The sequence below is a fragment of the Ailuropoda melanoleuca genome, chromosome 16 (assembly GCF_002007445.2).
Source record: "Ailuropoda melanoleuca isolate Jingjing chromosome 16, ASM200744v2, whole genome shotgun sequence".
NCBI classification, from domain to species: Eukaryota; Metazoa; Chordata; class Mammalia; order Carnivora; family Ursidae; genus Ailuropoda; species Ailuropoda melanoleuca.
The window spans coordinates 1575085-1596746 of NC_048233.1; the positions used below are offsets into that span (position 1 = coordinate 1575085).

The following is a 21662-nucleotide window of genomic DNA, read 5'->3' on the forward strand; positions in this document are numbered from 1 at the left end:
CATGGCAGATACTTAGCTAGGGTCTCTCTGAGGACAAGGACTGCATCTTAATCACTGTAATACTCCCAGGCCAACCCCAGGTGTCTAGTAAATATCTGAACTGCTGCACTCGTACACTCCAGACTGGGAACAGATCAGACAAAAATATTTGAGCCATATAAAACAATATCATTTAGTCAACTCTCAGTAAAATGACATTCATCAAAGTAAAAAGCCAGGAAGGTAATTCTCCAATCTCTGCACCAGGTCTTGTAATCCTAAGAGGAAAACCTTGTTTACATGCAAGAAACAGCATGCAAGAATTACATTGCTTCCTCTGTAACTCCTAAAACCTGATATTTCATGAACTGAATGTAGAATTAATTTACTGAAGATGGTATACTCAGTTTTAAGAAAAAAGGCCTGGGCTCCTACTGAGGCAAAGCACATAAAAATGTGTCATGATGAAGGTGAACTACTGGACTCTGGAATGCCCTCCTGAGCAAGGGCAGAGGTTGCTTTTCAGCATGTCATCCACAGTCTGACACAAAGGAGCTCTTTGCTCTCCAGGAAACATTAGAAGATACAGAACATTCGGAGGCTCAGGGATGCCTCACCTTCTTATTGGTTCAGAATGAAATCAACATGCCCATCATACTGCAATCAGTATCTCTTGAGACTCTCAGAAAGGTATAATAGAATATTTTCTCACCCTTCCCATTTTTGGTACCCCTACTGCAATCTGTCCATATCATTGGTTCTTAATAGGCCCATCTCCTTCTGTTTGAGAACTAAAAATGTCAAAGTCAGATCAATAGTAGGCCATTTAAGATAATACAGAATAACCAAAAACCTGTTATGATGTAGGTGGTCTAAAGGGAGAACCAGAGAAATCCAAAGGTTGTTAAGCACCTATGGTATATTCATGTGTGTTGCTTTGGCTGTGTATAGGCTCTACAAAACACAGATTCACAGGAACCCCCAGCTCCAGTAAGGCCAAGTAAGTGCATTAGTGGGAAAATTATAATATTAAAGTCATAAAAGACATTAATGATCAGCTAGCTCAATCCCTCAACTTACAAAGGAGAAAACGGAACTCTGTTTTACCCATCAGCCTCCTATCTTTCTACCTCTTCTAGCTCATCCTTTATAGAGATGCCAAGCCATGTATCTGAGACACAATTCTGATCATTTTACTCTTCTAGTTAAAGCTCTCCATCACATCCTTCAGGATAAAGCCCAAATTCCTTAGTGTAAAACACAAGGCTCTTGATAACCTGGCCTCTGCCTTTCTCCAAGCTGCATATCCCCTACAACACACACACACACACACACACACACACACACACACACACACACACGCATTCCCCTCTAACCATATTGAACAATTTGAAGTTCTTGAAATATTCATGTGAATGTTTTGCTTCTAATATGTTAAGTAGCTTATATTGGACCAATTCTCCCTACATAACTATTACCTAATAAAAACTCAAAAATAACTATTTGTGTGCACTAGAGGGCAACCAAAAGCAGGCAGAAACTAGGTAAAGGGAGCCTGAACAAGTTTTCTGGGTTTTGCAACTTTTTGCTTGAGTGAGAGCCCCAATAAGCACCCTGTTAAGTGGCTACAAACCAGTAGAAACCTGCAGAATTGGAAAACAGAGTTTGAGGTAGCTGAAAAATGAGAGAAGAAAGCCCAGAAAGGAGACAGCCTCAGAAGTGAACTCTAAATTCTGCATATAAACAGTCCAAATCTCTAGCTGACTCCTAAGCTACACATGCATGACACAGATTCTAAACAACCCAGGTAAGATTAATAGAGTTGATCAGAGATTTCAGTTTCTGTCCACTACAGGGGAAATGGAGTTTGATGTTTGAATTCAGTCAAATTAAATACATGCTAAAATAAAAAATCAACATTCTTCAGAGGAAAAAATAGAATCCACAGGCCCTACACTGCATTATTGACAATGTCCAGAATATAATCCAAAATTTCTAGATACATGAAAATCCAGTCCATACTTAAAAGAACAGGCAATCGATGGAGAAGAGCCTTGAGACGACTCAGATGTTGGAATCAGCAGACAGTATGTGTCACACACAGTGACCTGTCATCTGTGCACCTGCACATACAGCAACCTCTACCTGAAAAACTCTTCTCCCACTGCTAGATAACTCTTACTCATCTAATCTCAGGTACCAAGTCCTCCAAGAAGCCTTCCCAGTATACCTCATTCTTCCTGATCACTCAAGAACTTGTCTAATTGTCTGGTAACTTGCCCGCCTCCTCCTTCAGCTTTCTTAAGGATAAGGAATGGGTTGTTTTTATCTATACCATCGTTGCACAGCACAGGTTGGGCGATAAATGCGGGATCAATGAATGAAGCAATGAACAAAGTGACTGAGGGTGGTATTAAAAGCTTGAGTATCATTGACTCATGGGTAGCCCCCTTGTACTATGCTTATGCTGTCTTAAAACTGCATGGGTCCTTTTCTCTTACTATGTCTAATGTAGGTGGTTCTTGTGGCAAGAAATCACATGTGCTCGCATACTGCATATTCCCACATTCAAAATCCTGTTGACTAGTCTCCTCGATCCCCACTTTCCCCAAATATGGGTCTTATTCCTTCTTAATATCAATTCCCAACATGCCTACCAACCCTTCCCCTTAGAACAATTAACATAATTTTAGCTAACATTTATCGGGTGCCTTCCATAGCACCAGGCAGGCACAGTGTTAAACACTTACCAAATACCTAATCCATTTAATTCTCCTAATCCCTTATGAGGAAGGCATTATTATTATTATTGCCATTTTACATATAACAAAACTGAAACTCTGAGGTTATTTATAAGTTCACAACTGGCAAACTCCTTTGCCCACCAAACTAGACAAAGAGAGAGACTTCAAGAGAAGCAGTTTTTCCCCTCATTTCTGACACTCCTTAGGCATCTCACATCTAATATAAAGAGGCACTTTTTAATAATAATTTTTATTATGTTATGTTAGTCACCATACAGTATATCCTTAGTTTTTGATGTAATGTTCCATCATTCATTATTTGCATATAATGCCCAGTGCATCATGCAATATGTGCCTCCTTAATACTCATCACCAGCCTATCCCAATCCCCCACCCCCTCCCCTCTAAAGCCCTCAGTTTGTTTCCCAGAGTCCACAGTCTCTCATGGTTTATTCCCTCTTCTGTTTACCCCTCCTTCATTCTTCCCTTCCTTCTCCTACCGACCTTCCTATTTCTTATGTTCCATAAATGAGTGAAACCATATGATAGTTGTCTTTCTCTGCTTGACTTATTTCACTTAGCATAATCTCCTTCCAGTCCCATCCATGTTGCTGCAAATGTTGTGTAATCACTCTTTCTGATGGCTGAGTAATATTCCATTGTATATATGGACCACATCTTCTTAATTCAGTCATCTGTTGAAGGGCATCTCGGCTCCTTCCATGATTTAGCTATTGTGGACAATGCTGCTATGAACATTGGGGTGCATATGGCCCTTCTCTTCACTACGTCTGTATCTTTGGGGTAAATACCCAGTAGTGCAATGGCTGGATCATAGGGTAGCTCAATTTTTAACTTTTAAAGGGACCTCCACACTGTTTTCCAAAGTGGCTGTACCAACTTGCATTCCCACCAACAGTGTAAGAGGGATCCCCTTTCTCCACATCCTCTCCAACATTTGTTGTTTCCTGCCTTGTCCATTTTTGCTATTCTAACTGGCGTAAGGTGGTATCTCAACGTGGTTTTTATTTTAATTTCCCTGATGGCTAAAGAGGCATTTTGAATGGGGACACTGTATCTACCCATAAAATCTAAAATCTAAATAAACATCAAAAGCCACATGAAGAACTGATCAGCCAACCTAAAAATAACCTGGGCAGATGCTGCCTCCCCATCTGTTTGAGTTTCTTTTGCCCACTCAAAGGGTTGTGAGTGGGAATCCTACATATTCACTACTGAGAGTGGAGGCATCTCTCTGCTCCTGTCTGGGACTGCGAAGGATGGGGGACAAGCTGAAGGAATATGGGTAAACATGGCACAAAACCCATTGTCCCAACAGTAGAGGCTGTTTGCTGGGCCTAGTGGGATTGTAAAAACAGTTTGAGGGCTGATGTAACACAGTTCCCCAGAGACAACCAATCTCTGAGAAATCACTGGAACACTAATGGGATTAACATGCAGAAGACACTTTGAAGTTTCATCCTATCCTGTTTTATCCAAAGCTATTTCTTCATACACCACATGCCCTCTACAATGTATGCCATTTTGATTATTTCTTTTTACTCTGAGTATTTATTAAAAATTGGCTTTCTGGTTCTCCTTTATCTTCTGGAATTCTTTCTGACTCAGAGTCAATGTTGAAAGTCAGTTAAAACATAAATTGTCAAGATAAGACATGGGAGATCGGCAAGTCCTAAATCTTGCTCACCCACCACTGAAGAAAACATTATTTTGATCAAAACCCTAGTCTCTGTTTCTTAAAGAAATTGTGTGCTGGAAATCTTTACAAATACTTGAATTTCAGGCTAACACACACACACACACACACACACACACACACACACGTGGACTTTGTCCAAAAGTTACTTGAAAGGTAATATTCACTCAACATACATTTTCCCATTTAAGCAGAAAAGGATTTTCTAACATCTTATTTCCTCACTAACACTCTCTAAAGCCAGGTTATGTTCATCATGCCATCATGCCATTTTTGCATGCAAGATTGAGATATCCAAGGTCTTTAAGTGACTTTCCCAAGGTCTCAGAGCAAGGCAGTTAGAAAATTTTGATTTACACACAAAATCCTTTTTTAGTCTCCACTGCTTAGAGCATTGAGCCACCCTCCAAATTTAAGATTTGAGAAACTTCAGTCACTTAAACCCAGAGCAGCTGGGGGAAAAATTTGAAAAAGCAAATACGGCAATGGGTCTGTTGCTTTTGGTAGTTCAGGGACAAATTAGAGTGTCTCCTTAGAAAATCACCTCAAGAATAAAGTGGCTCATTAAAACAGTTTCTTATCATTACACTTGTTCCATTTTTCACAATTTGGTTAAAAAGCAAAGATTTACACTTGATTTATTTGCACTGGCAGGAAGCAAGACTAGTTCATTTGAATCACTCACCAGAAATCTGAAACTCCAGAGAGTCAACCCATGTTTTTGTAAGTCTCTCTCCCAATTCCATAAATTATGGAACTCTGTTAAAATGCTATCATGTTCATAATTAGTACTGCTAGTCTTTTTATTAGAACTGAAATGATTTTCCTCAAATCGTTACACTGCTTATTAAAATGATAAAGGCATTGTCTTAAAATACAACCAAGAATTTACAAATCAGAAAATGCTCACCGAAGGATTAGAAGGCACACCCTTTTGCTTCCCAATTACACCAATTATTATGGCCACCACTATTTATTGAGTACCTACACCGTGTATGCACAACATATGCTTTATTTCACCTATTCCTCAATCATCCTGTGAAACCAGTATTATTAACTCTGTACTTCTGATATGACAAGTGGCATTTAATGAGATAACCTGCTCAAGATCACACAACTAGTAAATGATGGGACTGTGATTTAAACCCAGGAGTGAAAGCCACCTGCTTCTAAATACTCCTCAATATTTCCTCATTCTCATCTGTGACCTCTCTCTGAGAGAGGACGATAATTCTTTTTTAAGTTACATGCAGCCAAATCATTACTGCAGGTGATAAGCAAAGGACATCTTAACAGGTTGCAATGGAGAATGCATACAGACAGGTAAAAGCAATGAGAATCTCTCTTGATTAACCCACAAGTAGTCCTAGAACTTTAGATTTGCCATAAATCTTAGAGATCATCCAGTTCAACTCTTTCATTTTAGAGATAAAGACTGCAACCCAGAGAGGTGAAAGGATTCATCCCAGGTGGCAAAACCATGTCTCCAGATTCCCAGGTCTCTGCTTTTTCTATAAGCATCCACTATGTTTCCTCAAACGAATCTGTCAGCAGTCACGTGTGCCCAGCACACTCAGACACTTTCAGAAAGAGGAGAGACAAGGCAGACCTAGTGTCTGACTGCAACGAATGCAGCCAGAGTAGCTGTGCAGAAAGCAATCATGAGACAGCACCAGAGGCTATTTGGTAAAGCATCAGCCTAAGCAACAAACAACAGGGTCACGTGCATTCTGGAATGGAGACTCCATGGGGGATGTAGGGTCTTGAAAGCAAGCAGGATAGAGAGAGACAAAGAGAGGGAAGAGGGGGCATTGCAGGCCCTGGATGAGTATTCGGATAGGGTAAGAAACTGAGTAGCTTGGTCCAATATGGCAGGGTAGCTGACAACTTGGTTTTCCAATTACTCAAGCAAACTTAAAGAAAAATATGTGACTTTTGATATCTGCTATATAGATTGATATGAACATTTTACTTCAGCTGAGTTGCAGGCCCCAGAGACTGAGAAGCCAGCTTCGCATGCAGGTGGCTCCAGTTATGTTTTCGATAAGCCACAAATAGCCTTGCTTTGTACTAGGGCCATGACCCTGACAAGCCATCATCATCACTGGAATGCCTTAGAGGCCAAGGGAAATGCACAGAGCCGCCAGAGTCATTGCAACATCGATCCGAATCCTGGGGGAGGGGGACCAGGGCCTGACTCAGCAGTGGTAAACTCACTTGCCAAACTCTTCTGGCACCTGGACCAGGCTCGAAGACATTTCTGGATCCCATTTTTCTGAGAACCTTCACCACAAGCTGAAAGCCATTTTCCTTCTTTGAAAAACAGAAAAGGCTACACAAGATGCGTCCCATCAAGAAAAGTGATCGGTCTTGTTACCTGACTATGGACAGCAGGCGGAACAAACATTACGGATTACAGAAAGGAACACAGGATGTGGAGTGCAAAGACTCCTGTCCTGCTCAGCCATTTACTCAGTGCGTGAACTTGGCGTGGTGCTTGAGCCACTTCGGCACCAGCTTCTTTATCATTAAAGTGAGGACACGCATACTGCCTACCCTTGACAAGGCCATAATGAGGTGCAAGTAACATATGAAAAAATACATTATAAATTTCAAAGCATACAAATTTCAATGGTCATATTTTAAAGAGGGAAGGCATATCCACGGGTTTTCCAGACACATGGGCAAATGAGGGACAGAAATTATTCTAGTTTAAATGAGGATGACCAAGAGGGCTACTTGCTTTGGGTTGGTGATCAGTGAAGGAATCCACAAAAGCAGACTGAGGAGACAATTCCCTCTCAACAAAGTTCTGTGTTTACAACATGGACATCAACTCAGAATGGCAAAGCCACCACTAATAATAGCAGTTACCCTTTGGGAAGCCCCCTCCCATGGGCCAGGCTCTGTGCTAGGGGTTCTGTGTCCATCACTTCTAACTTTCTTTGTTAGGGAGGTAATTTCTGCCCTCAGTCCTCTTGTTTACTCCTCTACTATTAGTTGAGGGCTCTTCCATCCCTCTTCCCATCCCATTTCTAGGTCTCCTTATTGGATGAGTAGTATTCTAACTAGTTATACCCAGGGACATCCAATGGACAGAGTTAATGTACCTCAAAAGCATTGCTTTTTCTTTTACTTTTTTGTTTGTGGATAAGAAAGAATGGACCACATACGTCTGTGAATTTTCCTGTTTATTTCCCCCAACTTTGTCGTGCACTCCCGGCCTCCATGTAGAAAGCCAACTGGGTGGGGCTTGTCTCCCTATGGAGGTAAAATCAGCATCCTCATCTCAGCCGAACAGATGGGCTCACGATCTGCTCCTCAGAGCCAGAAACAAGGGGTCCTCAAATGGGAGGGAGTAGTTCTCAGATGCTTGCCAAGCTCTTTAAGAAAGTGGCCATCTCTCTCACTTAGAGAGTACTGTTCTTTGGAAGTAAGATCCTTTCTAAGAGCACAAGGGAAGGGGAAAATGTGGATGGATAGGAGGTTGTGAAACCAAAACTAAGGCGTGATCCCCTAATATTCACAGTGCACCTGCAAAATGGGCATCATTATCTCCATTTTAAAGACAAGAAGACTGAGGCTTACTGGTAAATAAATGGATGCCAGCAACCTTACAATCTGGTTGCAAATACAAAAATAGAACCCGCCAAAACAAACAGAAAACAACTAAGTACCAAGGTCTGTGGTCAGGTTTAAGTCCCCCAGGCAGGTCAGGATGTCTTTCTCCAGAGCCTCGGCTTCCAAACATCACCCCTTCAAAACAAAACAAAATCCCCAAAACCATTTCCACCCCGAGTCACCAAAGAGGTCAAGTTTTCTATAGAGTTGCCAGCTTGGCTTTCTTTGCTCTGGACTCAAAAAGCTGGAACCACTGGAGGCCACGGCGCCCTTCGTTTGCCCAACAGGGCTCACACATCTCTATCTACAGCTCTGCTCCCCACACAGAGCACTCCCCACATGGAGCAGCTTGGCTGCACCCCAGGAAAGTGCTAGTGACTTTTACAAGGCAAGAAAGTAGGCCATAGTCTCCATCATTTTTCACAGTTTGAGGCTCCTATTCTCTCTGGATTCATTTGCCTCGTCCGAGCATTTATCTCTGCTGCCATGAAGCCGTGCAATAAGGTCTGAATTGTGGGGAGAGTTGACACACCAGGCTGGGCGCCTTTCACAGCAACACCAGCCCCGTGGGCCAGCCCTCAGCACAGTGATGAAGCAGGGAGTGGCAGCTGATCTTTGCACCCCCCCCTCCCTTCTGTGGGGCCCTCTGCCCTTGGCCGAGCTGCCAACAAATCCCTGAGAAAGGGGGATCCAGTGCGTAGGGCCCTCACCTGCTCCATGCCCAAAGACCCCTTCCACACTCCCCACACCCACCCCATCTTTGGCAAGATTCTGTCAACCAAATAAATGGTGTTGATAATTATTATCTCCCACTCCACTCTTAAGTTTATCAAAGATAGACAGCTACCAACCAGAGGATCTAACCAGCACGGAATGACCAGAGAGCTACAATGCCAAGTCAGTCAATAGATACTCTTCCAGCTGAGAGCAAAGGACCTTGACATTTTAGTTACTCTTTATAGCCTTATCTTGAATAAATGGGCAGTTTCCATTAGGTGTTTTGAAATATTAAAAAGAGCTCTCTGGCTACCATTATGCCCTTGATGAGATGTCAGAGTATGGAAACTCCAGGGTGAAAATTACACTGATAATGGTTCATAGTCTTTTCCCCCTTAAGGGCATTTGTACTTTCCTTAAATTCCAAATATTCTTCAAAACTCAAAGTACTGAATCTCAAATAATTAGATCTCTGATAAGGAAGGTATAAATGGGGCGGATGGGAGGGCTGCAGTGGACTCTCCCTAGTCACCCTGCTCTGCCTAAACTAAGGGATGATTTGGGAATGTGGGTAAGTCAACATTTGGTCTACTCTGAGGACAGAGACAGCAGAATAGATGAACACACGTCAGAGCAGCTGTTTGTCCATCCATCGAGTGCCTGTTACCTGTCAGGAACTGTGCTCAGCAAACTGACCACAAACCATGCCTGCTAGAAATTCGTGATTTCCAACCACACCACATCCAGCAGAGATCTAGGGAGAAAGAGGTACAGGGCAGGTGGTCAATAGTTCCCTAAACTTAGGGTCCTAGTAGGAATGGCCAGAACAGGAGCAATTTAAAAAAAATAAAGGGGGAACACTGAAAAAAGAAATGGCCTCAATGTCCAGCACATAACAGATGCTCAAAAAAATACTGCTGAATAAATGAACAAACAACATAGAACTCTTTTTTAAAATGTGAAATAATTCCAAAGGAAATAGCTGCTTATCAACAATAAGCTGTTAATTTTTTCCAGTTTTTATTTTTATCTGTTATACATCCATATAATTTAAAGAGACAGATAGTTCTGAAAGGCTCATCACAAAAGAAAACCACAGTTCTCTTTCTTACCCCCCACTTCCCCTTCCAAACAACAACCGCTTTCAACTTTTTAGCTACTTCTTTCAGTAGTTAACTCCTTATTTTGAAAAAATATGCTTATATAGCTTCTTACCAATTTTTAACTGTTTTTCCTACCATGTTTTCCTTCCAGTTTTCTCTCCCCCATCCTCCTCAATAGCTACATCCTAATTTAATTTAGATCAACACATCTGCGCTATCATGACTAGGAAGGATCTCTTTGCACGTATTCCACTGGCCTCTCTCCTATGCTGGATCCTGAATCCCACGTTTCCCTCGGTTAGTCCCTCCTTATGGTGAAGAACTTCCTCTATGAGCTTCCTAAAAAAAGGTGCATGGGCGCTAAGGTGTTCGCGGTTTGGGATTTGTTTGTTTTTTGTTGTTGTTGTCATTGTTCAGATTTTTGCCTATCTGAAAACGTCTTTGTCCTATCTTGTTACGTGAGTGATAACTTGATTGTATATAAAATTCACAACTGGAAATCTTGTTCCTTCAGAATTTTGAGGGCACTGCTTCAGTGCCTTTTAGCTTCTAATAAAACACCCTAAACCAGGTTGATTTCTGGTCCTTTGTAGCCTATTTTTTCTCTCTAGAAATTTGTAAGATGATTCAATTGTCCTCACTTTTCTGAAACTTCACAGTGAGGTACCCTTGGCATAGGCTTATTTCATCCATTTGTATGGGCACTTCATGAGCACTTCCAATCAGCAAACCAATGCCCTCCAGTTCTAGGAAACAAACTAAAACTGTCTCACTGATGATTTCCTCCCCACTGTGTTTTCAGTTATCTCTTTCCAGAACTCCTAATATTCACAGGTTGGACTTCTCAGACCAGTTGTCTAATTGTCATATTTTTTCCTCCTAATTTCCATCTCTGGGTCTTTTTGCCCTATTTTCTTGGAGATTCAACAATTTCACTTTCCAACCATTCACATCCCTCAACTAACCACATTTTTAACTTCCACGAGTTCCTTTTTGTTTCTTAAATGTTCCTTTTACATAGAAATTAGTTTCTGTTTCAGGGATATGATATCATTTTTCATCTCTCTAAAGACAGAAAAGAATGTTGGTGGTTTGTTTAACTTTTCTTCTCCTTGCATATTCTGTTTTAAATATGCCTCCTTTGCTTGTTTGCTTTGGTTTCTACTTTCATTTTAAGGAACTTCCTCAAACATTTAGGTACTCTTAACTGACTAATCATATTTAAGAGTGAGACAACAACAAAAACCTGTCAGGACACTCTGAATGGTAAATGGGCCTCATCAACGGGGCTTTGGTTGAGGTCCAAGCTCAATCGGTTGGTCCAAACCAACCTTAGAGGTTACGGCTGAATTGTCCTGTTGGGTAGACTTTGCTGTATCTTTAGGTCTTTCTTCTCCAGGCTAATCTCCTCTGCCAGACTAATGGATGCTAGGATGCTTAAATCTCCTGCTTAGAGGGTACAGGCTTCAGGGCCAGCACTGGGAGGCCCATATGGGGACACAGCTCGAAAGTCTCCACCCTATTTTCACCCCTAAGACACCGCCATAATTGTGCCAGCCATGCCCCAGCACAGAGAGCTTCTCCTTCATCCTCAATAGAGAACAACCCTCCAGTGTTCAGCTGAAAGGACAAAGAGTATTGACTACTAGGATGGGAATGGGATCTGAGATGTAATTATCCCTTCAACAGACCTTGAGCCAATTCTCCAGTTTAGAGCTCCATTTATATCACCATTTCCAAAGATACCTGATACCACTAATTTCCAAACCTTTTGGGAGCTGTGAGCTACAGGTCTAGTTGTCTCGATTTTCCCCACTACACCTCAGGATTCAGCTATCTCATATATGCAAACCAGTTGCTACTTGTCCCTCTACCTTCCAGACTTCAGAATATTGTTGCTGTGTCCCTCTGTTGCCACTGAATTGCATGAAGGCAGGGCCTCTCTGGCAAGTTCAGGATTTAGCTCCAACCTAAACCCCCCACGCCATAGCCAAGGAAAGAACTGCTTCTGGTGGTGAAATGGACACTAACACTGCTTTACAAGAGGTACTGAAGAACCCCCCCCCCATCCACCATAGCCCATCTTGTGCAATATGTATGTGTTTGCATCCAGCTATGGCAAGTTCATGCACAAAAACCTGGTAGAGGAACTGTGCACCAAATACCAACCAGATCAACTTAATTGAGGCTGGTCATAATGAGAAACTAGAGAAATGGGAAGGCCTCTGCAAAATTATCCAAGAAGCAAAGCCTGGCAAAGCAGTTGTTTGCAGTTGTATGGTCGTTTAGGACCATGGCAAAGAATCTCAGGTCAAATATGACATCAAAACGAATAAATAAAAACATATATATGTGTGTGTGTGGTAGCTGGCATCTTCTTTTCCATTCATTTTGTCTTTGTGGTTTATGCATTTTTAAAGATTCCTTTGCCATCATCTTAGTGTGGTTTTGGAAGAGAGCACTCAATCTGCCATATTTATCTGCAATTTCTAAACTACTATATTTTTCTCATTTCCATACCATTTATTCTATTTTTATAAAATATAGCATACATTCAGAAAAGTGCATGAAACATACTTTTACAGATTAATGAATACATAGAAAGCAAACTCTCATGTAAGCACCATCCAGATCAAGAAACACAACACCGCCATCCTTCTCCCACATGAACCAACCCCTCCTCACTGTCAACACGGCTAACCTTGACTTTGGCTATAGCTACGTTCTGACCTTTCTTTATGCTTTTACCATTTACAAATGTGTACCTTAAAAGACAGTTATGTTTTGTCTGTTTTTTAGCTTTATATGAAGGGAATCCTACTGGACATATTCTTTTGTCTTTCCGCTTTCACCTAATCTTATGTTTGTTGGATCCATTCTTACTGTTGTGCCTCAGGTATTGGTCTTTTTTTGCATCTTTGCCTCTTAATGAAATACATTTTACAACATTAATAATAAAAATGAGAGGTATTAGGGACCTATGGAAGTGGCATGTAAAAAGAGAGAAGTTAAATAATTTGCTTAAAGTTTAAGAGACAAAAATCCACAGATTCAAAAATATTTCTCTTCTAAGTGTGGAACATTAGACTTTTCAAAGCAAGTGGAAAGCTCCCCTAAAAATGGCTTTCCAGGAATGGCTGGCTCATCCTCCCACCTCCAGGAGGATCTGCACTAGTCTCAGCGCCCATTTCCTCATCAGGAGATGCCCTGGTTTGGGGTTGATGAAGTCTTCTAAGAGGTGGCATCTTCTTTCAGCAATCCAATATATTCTTATAGAACTTTTAAGTCAGCCATAGACCCAAGAGACATGAATCCCTACAACCAATTATTCTTTATGTGAGAAAAATGGATTGAGGTCAGACATTCCTTAACAATCCAGTTATTCCAGTCAGTTCTAAGAAGGCCAGAAAACAGTGAAAAAATGGCAATTAAAAACTCATTAGATTAGAATTCTGAAAACATCCTTAAAGATCCTTTTAGGGTAATCTTATTTTTTCAGACAAGGAAATCAAAGCCCAAGTGAGATAAAATTATGCGTCCAAGTTACAAAGCTCATTGGGCTGTTAGGCTCTCAAGACTACATTCTCTTCACCTGTGGAGGGCAGGTGTAAATGTGATCTTGGAGACCCTAAGAGTACTAACACTCTAACTCCTATTGTCTACAGGCAAATCAATCCTACGCTATAGGAATAACCATCATGGAAAATGTATCTTCATGCTCTGTGTTCTCCATGCAAAACAAGGTCCTTTACACATCAGGGGTATGGCTGTGTGTGTGTGTGTGCACGCCTGCACAATTGCAAGCAAAGAGAATTATGTCTACATTACGAGAGTCTTCCCACAGTGCTGTGGGATTCACCAAGTGGAAAGCTCTTTCATCTCCTGATACCTCAGTAAACAGAGGGAGATTGCACCTGTACCCCAAGAAGGCAGGATGTGCTCTTTAAGAACACAGAGCCGCCTCAGGAAACAAGCCCAGGAACATCCCACTTGGGGAGCTTTGTCAACATCAATACAGCAATCACAAAGCACCCACCTACCATCTATCCTGCAGGGAGCTTCTGTCTCATTGGCAAGACAAGGTTGATACATGAAACTGTGAGAAAACAGTACAAAGCAGTATGCTAAACTCTCTGATCAGACATTCTGTGCCTTTGGAATTGAGAGAAGGAAGGAGGCAGCCTGTGTAGGAGTCATGAGAGAAGGAGTTCTTCTGGGCTTTAGTTTCTTCTCAGTGTAAAATTGCCTGGTAAACCCTGAGTGACTTCTGCCTCAGCACCTTGGATTCTCCCCATAACAAATCCCAAAATGTTGGAGCTGTAATGAGAAACATCTTCCACTCCAAAGTCATGCACAGGACTCCCAGCTGGGAAGCCTGAGTCCTGATCCTGGGTCCCCCCACTGGCCCACACTGGCTTCAGTGAGAAGACTCCCTTTCTCTAACATCTCAATATCCCTACTACTTAAGTGGGCACCAGGAGGCTGGACACAGATAGCCATGACTGCCATGAATGGGGCAGGGAACAGGAACATTTTAGAGTTCACAGGAAGGAAGTAGCTCTATATACTTGAGTTGGTGCTCTTTCTGCAACCTGACAGATTTTGTTTTCTGATGGCCCACCCTCTGTCTCAGTGCCAGATAATCCATGTCTCAGAACTGCCTTTCCTAGTGTACTGTCCCCTCTCATGCCCTGGCCGGTCTCAGCAGCCCAAGGCTGGAGTGGGATGCAGGATTTCCTACTTGTTTGTTTTCTAAGCAGGACCCATCACTGAGGGGAGATCACTAAGCCTCCTTTTGTAGGGAAGAACCCAAGATTTCTAAATGGAGAGCCTAAAGGAAAAAAAACCCTGTTGTTGAACTTTACATAGGAAACCTCCCGGGTCAGAAAAGAGACCTCATGAGTGTCACTGGGGGAAAAGGTGAACTCTTACTTTTTTCCTGAATTTAAAAGAACTTCTGCCCAATATTTTGGGAAACAAAGAGCAGAGTGGAGGTAAGGGAAAGAAATGTCCGAGGATAGCTGAAAGCACAATTAAAGTGATGGAGCTTGGAGGGATTCTGTGATTATTTGGTTTTGCTGAGATAATTAGTATTTAATATTTTGCCAACTACACAACAACTATCTTATTCATGATCCATGCCTCTGTGCCTCCAAACGAAGAAGACAGACACCATTCCCTTCACCTCCCAGTAAGGAAAATTAAAAAGTACAATAATGGAAGACATTTTAACACAGAATTACCACATCCTACACTGGACAAAAGAGCACAATTACAGTTTGGAGTCTTTACATCCTCAATGAACACAGCCCCTGGCTCCTTCCTAGCAAGGAATTCATCCATCTTTCCCACCTTAGTAAAAACTGGATTCTAAGAAACAAACAAACAAATAAAAAAGAAAAAACAAACACACAAAACTGAAAACAGCCGAGGTACCAATACTTATATTAGACAAAATAGACCTTAAAACAAAGACTGTTGCAAGAGACAAAGAAGAGCACTACATAATGATAAAGGGATCAACCCAACAAGAGGATATGACAATTGTAAATATCTATGCACCAACATAGAAGCACCTAAATATATAAGGCAAATATTAGCAGACATAATGAGAGAAATGGAAGTAATACAATAATGGTAGGAGACTTTAACATCCCACTTACGTCAATGGACAGATCATCCAGACAGAAAATCAACAAAGAAACACTGGCTTTGAACAACACATTAGACCAGATGGACATAACAGGTATATACAGAACATGTCATCCAAAAACAGCAGAATACACATTATTTTCAAGTGCAAGTGGAACTTTATCCAGGATAGATCACATGTTAGGCCACAAAACAAGTCTCAATACATTTAAGAAGATTAAAATCATATCAAGTATCTTTTCTAACCACAGCGGTATACAACTAGAAATCGATTACAGGGGGAGAAAACTGCAAAAAATACAAACACATAAAGGCTGAACAACATGCTATTAAACAATGGGTGAATGAAGAAATCAAAGAGGAAATTAAAAAGTATATGAAGGCAAATGAAAATGAAAACACAATGGTCCAAAATCTTTGGGACACAGCAAAAGCAGTTCTAAGAGGCAAGTTTATAGTGCTACAGACTTACCACAAGAAATAAGAAAAACCTCAAATAAATAACCTAACTTTACATCTAAAGGAACTAGAAAAAGAAGAATAAAGCCCAAAGATAGTAAAAGAAAGGAAATAATAAAGATTAAAGTAGAAATACATGAATAGACTTAAAAAAAAATAGAAAAGATCAATGAAACCAGGAGCTGGTCCTTTGAAAAGATAAATAAAACCAATAAAACTTTATTTTAGCCAGACTTATAAAGGAAAAAAGAGAGGACTCACATAAACAAACTCAGAAATGAAGGAGGAGAAATAACAACTGGTACCATAGAAATACAAAGAATTAAAAGAGAATTTTACAAAAACTTATACTCCAATAAATCAGACAACATAGAAAAAAATGGATAAATTCCTAGAAACATATAATCTCCCAAGACTGAATCTGGATAAAATAGAAAATTTATATAGACTAATTACTAGTAACAAAATTGAATCAGTAATCTAAAAACTCCTGGGGTACCTGGCTGGCTCAGTCAAGCATCTGCCTTTGGCTCAAGTCAGGATCCCAGGGTCCTGGGATCGAGCCCTGAATCTAGCTCCCTGCTCAGCAGGGAGTCTGTTTCTTCCTCTCCCTCTGCGTCTCCCCCCTGCTTGTGCTCTCTCTCTCTCTCTCCAATAAATAAATAAAATCTTTAAAAACAAAACCAAAAAAACCAAAAACAAAATAACTCCCAAAAAACAGAAGTCCAAGACTTTTGTGGCTTGCTTCACAAATGAATTCTACCAAATATTAAAGAAGAGTTAATACCTATTCTTCTCACACTATTCTAAAAAATAGATAAGGAAAGAAAACTTCCAAATTCAATCTATGAACCCATCATTACCCTGATACCAAAAAAAAAGAAAACTACAGGTCAGTATCTCTGATGAAATAGATGTAAAAATCCTCAACAAAATATTAGCAAATAGGATTCAACAATACATTTAAAAAACCATTCACCACAATCAAGTGGGATTTATGCCTGGGTTGCAAGGGTGGTTCAATATTCACAAATCAATCAGTGTGATACATCACATTAACAAGAGGGATAAGAACCATATGATCATCTTAATAGAGGGAGAAAAAGCACCTGACAAAATACAATATCCATTCATGATAAAAACTCTCAACAAAGTGGTTTTAGAGGGAACATACCTCAACATAATAAAGGTCATATATGAAAATCCCACAGCTAACATCATACTCAGTGGTGAAAATTGGAAAGCTTTTCCTCTAAAATCAGGAACAAGACAAGGATGTCCACTCTCACCAATTTTATTGAACATAGTATTTGAAGTTCTAGCTGCGGCAATGTCTGATTGAAATAAAAGACATCCAAACTAGTGAGGAAGATGCAAAATTGTCACTATTTACAGGTGATAGGAAACCATAAATAGAAAACCCTAAAGACTCCACAAAAAAACTATTAGAACGGATAAATGAATTCAGTAAAGTTGCAAGTTACAAAATTAATATACAGAAATCTGTTGCATCTGTATATACTAACAATGTCATAGAAAAAGAAATCAGGAACACAATCCCATTCACAATTGCACCAAAAAGAATTAATTACCCAGGAATAAATTTAACCAGAAAGACAAAAGAGCAATACTCTGAAAACTATAAAACATTGATGAAATAAATTAAAAATAACACAAACAAATGGAAAGATACACCATGGTCATGGATTGGAAGAATTAATATTGTTAAAATGTCCATACTACCCAAAGCAATCTACATATTTAATGCAATCCCTATCAAAATACCAAAAGCATTTTTCGCAGAGGAAAATGGATTAACAGAACTAGAACAAATAATCTTAAATTGTAAGGTACTGCAAAAGATCCCCAATAACTAAATGAATCCTTGAGAAAGAGCTGGAGGTATCACAATTCCAAATGTTAAGATATACTGCAAAGCTAAGTAATAAAACAGTATGGCTCTGGCACCAAAATAGACACATATATCAATGGAACAGGAAAGAGAGTCACGAAATAAATCCACACATATATGGTCAATTCATCTATGACAAAAGAAGCAAGAATATATGATGGGGAAAAGACAGTCCTTCTAAGAAGTTTTACAGGGAAAACTGGACAAAAGAATGGAACTGAACCAAACTTATCAAAAAGAAAAGAGAAAGAAACCAAATAAAATCACAAATGAGAGAGGGGAAATAAGAACCAACACCACAGAAATACAATTTTAAGAGGATATCATGAAAAATTTTATGCCGACAAACTGGACAAACTGGAAAAAGGGGATAAATTCCTAGAAACATATAAACTACCAAAACTTAAACCAGGAAGAAATAGAAAACTTGAACAGACATAACCAGCAAAGAAACTGAATCACTAATCAAAAAAACAAACAAACAAAAACACAAAAAACTCCCAACAAACAAAAGTCTAGGACCAGATGGCTTCACAGGCAAATTCTACCAAACATCTGAAGAAGAGTTAATCCATATTCTTCTCAAACTATTCCAAAAAATAGAAAAGGAAGGAAAACTTCCAAATTCATTCTATGAGGCCTATATTACCCTGATACCAAAACCAGAAAAAGACACCACTAAAAAAGAGAACTACAGGCCAATATCCCTGATGAATACAGATGTAAAAATCCTCAATAAAATACTAGCAAACTGAGTCCAACAATACATTAAAAAAATCATTCACCACAATCAAGAGAGATTTAATCCTGGGTTGCAAGTCTGGTTCAATATCTGCAAATCAATCAACTGATACATCACATTAATAAAAAAAAAAGGATAAGAACCACATGATCATTTCAATAGATGCAGATAAAGCACTTGACAAAGTACAACATCCATTCATGATAAAAACCCTTAACGAAGTAGGTTTAGAAGGAATATACCTCTACATGGTAAAGCCCATATAGGAAAAGCCACAGCTAATATCATCTTCAATGGGGAAAAAACTGAGATCTTTTTCTCTACAGCCAGGAACAAGATAGGGATGTCCACTCTCCCCACTTTTATCCAACATAGTACTGGAAGTCCTAGCCACAGCAACCAGATGACAAAAAGAATTAAAAGGCATCCAAATCAGCAAGGAAGAAGTAAAACTTTCACTACTTGCAGATGACACGATACTATATATAGAAAACCCAAAGGACTCCACCAAAAAACTGCTAAAACTGATCATGAATTCAGTAAAGTTGCAGGATATAAAATCAATGTATCAAAATCTGTTGCATTCCTACACACCAATAATAACATAGCAGAAAGAGAAATTAAGGAATCAATCTCATTTACAATTGCACCAAAACCCATAAGATACCTAGGAATAAACCTAACTAAAGAGGTGAAAGACCTATACTCTGAAAACTATAAAATATTGATGAAAAAAATTAAAGATGACACAAAGAAATGGAATGACATTCCATGCTCATGGACTGGAAGAACAAATATTGTTAAAATGTCTATACTACCCAAAGCAATCTACACACTTAATGCAATCCCTATCAAAAAACCAACAGCAGGGCACCTGGGTGGCTCAGTCATTAAACACCTGCCTTCGGCTCAGGTAATGATCCCAGCGTTCTGGGATCAAGCCCCGCATTGGGCTCCCCGCCCAGCAGGAAGCCTGCTTCTCCCTCTCTCACTCCCTCCTGCTTGTGTTCCCTCTCTCGCTGCCTCTCTCTGTGTCAAATAAATAAATAAAATCTTAAAAAAAAAAAAAACCAAAAGCATTTTTCACAGAACTAAAACAGTCCTAAAATTTGTATGGAACCACAAAAGGCCCTGCATAGCCAAAACGACATTGAAAAAGAAAAGCAAAGCTGGAGGCATCACAATTCCTGATTTCAAGTTATATTACAAAGCTGTTGTGATCAAAACAGTATGGTACTAGCACAAAAACAGACACATAGATCAATAGAATAGAACATAAAATCCAGAAATGAGCCCATAACTATATGGTCAATTAATCTTTGACAAAGCAGAAAAGAATACCTAATAGGAAAAAGACAGTCTCCGCAACAAATGATGCTGGGAAAACTGGACAGTAATGCAAAAGAATGAAACTGGACTGTTTTCTTATACTATACACAAAAATGAATTCAAATTGGATGAGACCTAAATGTGAGACCTGAAACCAAAAAAATCCTACAAGAGAGCATAGGCAATAACTTCTCTGACATCAGCCATAGCAACTTTTTTCTAGGCAAGGAAAACAAAAGCAAAAATAAACTAGTGGGACTGCATCAAAATAAAAAGCTTCTACACAGCCAAGGAAACAACACAACTAAAAGGCAATCTTATGGAATGGAAGAAGGTATTTGGAAATGATGTATCCAATAAAGGGTTAGTATCCAAAATATATAAAGAACTTATAAAATTTAACACTCAAAGACAAATAATCCAATTAAAAATGGGCAGAAAACATGAACAGACATTCCTCCAAAAAAGACATTCAGATGGCTAACAGACACAAAAAGATGCTCAACAAAACTCATTGTCAGGGAAATCCAAACCAAAACTACAATGAGATACCATCTCACATCTGTCATAATGGCTAAAATCAACAACACAAGAAACAACAGTCCTTGACCAGGATGTGGAGAAAGGGGAACACTCTTGCACTGTTGGCGGGAATATGAACTGGTGCAGCCACTGTGGAAAATGGTATGGGGGTTCCTCAAAAAATTAAAAACAGAACTCCCCTATGATCCAGCAATCACACTACTGGGTATTTATGCAAAGAATACAAAAATACTAATTCAAAGGGATGCGTGCACCCAGATGTTAATAGCAGCATTATCTATAGTACCCAAATTACGGAAACAGTCCAAGTGTCCACTGACTGATGAATGGATAAAGAAGATAAAGATGAATGGATAAAGCAGATGATTGGATAAAGAAGATGTCACATTATGTGACAATGGAATATTACTCAGCCATGAAAAGGAATGAAATCTTGCCATTTGCAACCATGTAGACAGAGCTAGAGTGTATTATGCTAAGTGAAATAAGTCAATCAGAGAAAGACAAATACCACATGTGTAATTTAAGAAACAAAACAAACAAGTAAAGGGGAAGAGGGGAGAGAGAGGCATACCAAGAAACAGACTCTTAGCTATAGAGAACAAACTGATGGTTACCAGAGGGGAGGAAGGTAAGGGGATGAGTTCAGTAAGTGATGGGGATTAAAGAGGGCACTTGTGATGAGCACCAGGTATTGTGTGGATGTGCTGAATCACTATTTGTACACCTGAAACTAATATTACACTGTATGTTAACTAACTGGAATTTAAATAAAAACTTAAAAGAAAAAGAATGAAACTGGACCACTTTCTACACCATACAAAAATAAATAAATAAATAAACTCAAAATGGATTAAAGACCTAAATGTGAAACTTGAAACTGTTAAACTCCTAAAAGAAAACTTAGTTATCTCTTGGACATTGGCCTTAGCAACATATTTCTGGATATGTCTCCTCAGGGAAGGGAAACAAAAGCAAAAATAAACTATTGGGACCATACCAAAATAAAAAGAAAGAAAACCATCAACAAAATAAAAAGGCAACTTATTGACTGGGAAAAGATATTTGCAAATGATATATCTGATAAGGGGTTGATATCCAAAATAAATAAAGAACGTATACAACTCAACACCAAAAAGTAATC

At 39.6% G+C, this 21662-nt stretch overlaps 1 protein-coding gene across 1 annotated transcript in view; it reads right to left on the reverse strand.

Moving 5' to 3' along the window:
- The window catches only part of CACNA1C (calcium voltage-gated channel subunit alpha1 C), a 665077-nt gene that overhangs the window by 554076 nt on the left and 89339 nt on the right, over positions 1–21662 (reverse strand). The window lies entirely within an intron of this gene.